Source organism: Sardina pilchardus, chromosome 21 (assembly GCF_963854185.1).
Source record: "Sardina pilchardus chromosome 21, fSarPil1.1, whole genome shotgun sequence".
Lineage (NCBI taxonomy): Eukaryota > Metazoa > Chordata > Actinopteri > Clupeiformes > Clupeidae > Sardina > Sardina pilchardus.
Window position 1 is genome coordinate 5225682 of NC_085014.1, and position 5000 is coordinate 5230681.

A 5000-nucleotide genomic window follows, 5' to 3' on the forward strand; every position below is an offset into this window, starting at 1 on the left:
TACCGAGACACGATACCATCGCAAGGGGGGGAAATCGATCACAGGACTGGAAAGAGATCTTCCTCTTTCGGTTGCTGTTTTCCGATGGGCAGGATTTCATTACACAGTACTCACACACACACACACACACACACACACACACACACACACACACACAGTGTTCAAGTGTTAATGTCCTAGAAACCATGAACCAATCGGTGTCCAGTGGCCGTATAGTCATTATGCATTCTTATCATCGTGACCATATTATGGTCTGTATTATCTCTGACTGTACGAGGCCATAACATCAGACAGATACATACGCAGAGCCATCCTTTTATTAGACAGTATATTTCCATTTAGAACATATTAAATCAAAATTACTGAGTAATGCATAAGGTGTGAATTTAACCAACCTTTTCCTTCACATACAACAGTACGATTTGGCCGCCATTGTTGTCCTGGTGCGGGGAATTTGTCTCAATTTGACTGATAGCTTAAAGAGGTGCGCTTGTAAGCCGTCTAAGAATGATAAGCGCTCGGCTGGCTTGTGTTGTTGTTGTTTTTCAGAAAGAGTACAGAAATCCCAGAGCTGATAAGGAGAGTGCCAATCCTTTACCAACCAAGACAACAGAATCTCCCTGCAGCTGTTTTTCTTAGTACGTTTCACCAAGACACCATGCCCTCACAGTCGGAAAATGTCAGGTCCTTTAATTTAGCTGATTTTGTTAAACAGATATGTGTTGTGGCAATTTGTCGGCTATTTCTAGCCTGTTCTATTCCTGGACTTGTGGGTCTTTGCGTTTCGCTTCACATTCAGACACGGCTGATTGCGATTTCTGTCGACTAACCTTGAGGAGTAGACTCCATGGAAACACAGACACCCATCGGCCATTAATTATTCTTGGCTGTTGACTGAATCTTTTCTGCCAGACATGTGCTGCTCTGTAGGTGGTGTGTGTGTGTGTGTGTGTGTGTGTGTGTGTGTGTGTGTGTGTGTGGGTGTGTGTTATAGACTCTGATGTAAAAAATCACGCTGAGCTGCAACCAGCACACGAGCCGGCCGGTGGTTTGCGGTTTGTAGTGACATCATTGTATTTCAACTATGTGTGTGTGTGTGTGTGTGTGTGTGTGTGTGTGTGTGTGTGTGTGTGTGTGTGTGTGGATTAAGGAGCTTCTGAAATTGCATGCAACTACAGCATCTCCTAAAGGATGGTAGACAGCTCTCTCTGAGTGCCCAAATGTACTGCCAGATCCCCTGTGTGGCTATGAGAGACAGAGAGAGAGAGAGAGAGAGAGAGAGAGAGAGAGAGAGAGAGAGAGAGAGAGAGAGAGAGCAAGCGAGAGAGAGAGGGGGAGGGAGGGAGAAAGAGAGACATTGAGAGAGACAGAGAGAAAGAGAGAGAGAGAGAGAGAGAGAGAGAGAGAGAGAGAGAGAGAGAGAGTCTTGGTGGACTCTTTTCCAGCATATGAGGAGTCCACAGCTAGCCAGTCACTAGAACACCCGCACTAACACAGAGTAACAGCTGGGAGGAGGAGCAGGTGGGTGGACGTCTGGGCTGAGGGCAACAGGGGCTTTAGCATTAGCATCCACAACCTAGCCTAGCCTCACCTAGCCTAGCCTAGCACTAGCACGTGTAACCTACATGTACCACTGGGTGTTGTAGAGACAGGGGCAGCCCACTGGGACATGGGCTATGGGGACCTGCACAAAGCTAACAGTCAGAGATTGGAGTCACCTCAGGGGGCTGGGGTGGGGGGTGGGCTGGGGTGGGGGGGGGGGACTAGCGAACCACCACATGGGCTGAAGGACGCACAGACTCACAGAGATTCTCTTATGTACATGTGTTCTACTAAGAGGGTCTGTTCGCTCTAAAGAACTCCAGGAAAGAAGAGGGGGGAAGAAAACAACAAAATAAGACAGGTCCCAAAGAAAACATTGAAGGGTGATTTGGGGATTCAACTTTGGTTATATAATATTCAAGGCTAGATTTAAAAAAAATATAGATAATACACTTTCATAGTACTTTGCATACAGATGACTTGAATGAGTTTCCATGACAACAAAGCAGCTGATTGGTTTCTACTTAAAAAGATATATATATATATTTCTGTTGGACAGAAAAAAGAAAACAACATCCTCAACATCCCCATTTGAATCAACATTTTTGGATCTGTCCCTTTTTTTCCCCCCTGCAGCATCAACCGTGTGTGATTACTACAGAGAGAGATTTTATATCCTGGGCAAGAACACGGGGGATAGAGAGATAGAGAGAAAGAGAGAAAGAGAGAAAGAGAGAGAGAGAGAGAGGGGGAAGAGAAAGAGAGGAGGACAGAATAGTGTGCATGAGTGTGCATGCCTGCATGCATGGATGCCGCTATAAGAGAGCTGGAGAAGCAGGGAGAGGGAGGGAGAAAGAACATTGGCAAGTACACAGACAGACAGGACATAGTGTGTGTGCGTGTGTGTGTGTGTGCGTGTGTGTGTGTGTGTGTGTTGGAGAAAGGGAGAGAGCCTGAGTGTGTATGAGTAATCCCCTTGTCTGTGCTGTGACTTCGACTCGTTGCACTGGTTCTGCAGTGCGTACCAGTCATTGGCTAGAAGGTCTGTGTGTGTCTGTGTGTGTGTGTGTTTGTGTGTATGTATTTGGCTATGGCTATGGCTATGGCTATGGTTATTTAGCAGACGCCTTTGTCCAAAGCGACATACAAATAAATAACAATACAAATTAAATTAACAGTGAACAATTACAAACTAGGGAGAATAGTAATATTATCAGTAAAACAATAATTTTAAGCACTAACCTAATGAGAAATAAAACAGTGAAATGAGAATAGCAATCAAATAAGTCACTCAGTTAATTATATATAATAATAATAATAACTAAAGCATGGTATGGCTAAATTTAAGGACAACAGCAAAATAAATTTCAAATTCTATCAATAGACAAATTATAACAAAACAATACTATTATACAAACCATAACACATCACAAACTCAAAGGACTAAGTGCATATTAAATAAATATGCCTTAAGACCCCTCTTAAAAGATCCAAAGCTGTTGCTGGAACGGAGAGCACTGGGCAACTCATTCCACCAACACGGAACCACTGAAGAATAGGATCTACAATTTGATCTAGCATGTATGGTTGGTCGACATAACAGACGCTCCTCAGAAGATCGCAATGGGCGGTTGGGAATGTACATCGTGATTAAAGAACTGAAGTAGCTGGGAGCAGATCCAGTCAGTGTCCTATAGGCCAGAGTGAGAGATTTAAATTTAATTCTGGCTACTATAGGGAGCCAGTGGAGAGTAACTAGGAGAGGGGTTACATGTGTCCTCTTTGGCTGATTGAAGACCAGTCGTGCTGCAGCATTCTGAATCATCTGTAGTGGTCTTAAAACACAAGCAGGTAGGCCAGCTAACAGAGAATTACAGTAGTCCAGCTTGGAGATAACCATTGCCTGTACAAGAAGCTGAGTGGAATCTTGTGTCAGATAAGGTCTGATCTTCCTAATGTTGTACAGGGTATACCGACATGACTTTGCAATTGAGGCAACATGCTCAGAGAAAGTAAGTTGGTCATCAATTATGACACCCAAGTTACGTGCCGATCTGGTTGGAGTCAGTGAGGATGAATCAAGCTGGATATTGATCTGTTGGGGAATAGCTGTTTTTGCTGGAAACACCAAGAGCTCAGTTTTGGAAAGATTAAGCTGAAGGTGCTGATCCTTCATCCAGATTGAAATGTCCTTCAGGCATGCAGAGATCCGATGGGAAACACTAGAGTCCTCAGGTGGGAAGGATAGGAAAAGTTGAGTGTCGTCCGCATAGCAATGATATTCAAATCCATGAGAGCGAATAATCCCACCTAAAGAAGTGGTGTAAATAGAGAAAAGGAGGGGCCCTAATACTGATCCTTGGGGGACTCCTGTAGTGAGGTCATGAGACTTTGATATCTGTCCCTGCCAAGACACGCTAAAAGAACGCCCTTTAAGGTAAGACTTGAACCAGTCAAGAGCTTTCCCAGAAATTCCCAGTTCATATAGTGTAGAAAGGAGAATGTCATGGTTAACCGTATCAAAGGCTGCAGATAAATCTAACAGAATTAACACTGATGACTGAGCAGAGGACTTAGCTACTCTCAATGCTTCAGTCACAGATAGAAGAGCAGTTTCAGTAGAATGACCACTCTTGAAACCAGACTGCATAGGGTCTAGTAGGTTATTCTGATAGAGGAAGTCACACATTTGCTTGAAGACCACTTTCTCCAAAACCTTTGACAAGAAAGGAAGAAGGGAGACAGGTCTGTAGTTCTTCACATCAGTTGAATTAAGTGTACTTTTCTTCAGCAAAGGCGTAATTCTTGCCTGTTTAAAAGAAGAAGGAACTATTCCAGAACTGAGTGAAGTATTAAATACATGTGTGACTGCCGGTATAATAGCGGGTGCTATAGACTGCAGGAGAGTAGACGGGACAGGATCCAAAGGGCATGTTGTTGGACGGCTTCGCTGAAGCAGTTGAGAGACCGCTTCCTCATCAAGAGGAGAGAAAAAGTCCAATGATGGCATCATGCTAACACCAGGCAGAGTCCTTCTTATAGGGTCATCAAACTGAGCACTTATCTTAGCAACTTTCTCAGTGAAAAATGTTGCAAAGTCATCTGCTGACAGTGAAGTAGCTGATGGCGGTGGTGGAGGATTGAGAAGAGACTTGAACATAGCAAAAAGTTTTCTGCTGTCAGTGGCGTTCTCAATCTTACTCTGATAATATGTTCTTTTTGCAAGTGTGACAGTGGATGAAAAAGATGATAGCATAGACTGGTATTTACTAAGATCATTTCTATCTCCAGATTTACGCCATTTCCTTTCAGCAGCTCTAAGTTCCTTGCGTACTGAGCGTATACTGTTTGTCAGCCATGGATGGCGAGGTTTAGAACGAGTGGGTCTTGTGGAAAGAGGACATGCTGCATTCAGACAGGATGCCAGTGTAGAGCAAAGAGTGTCTGTAGCATCATTA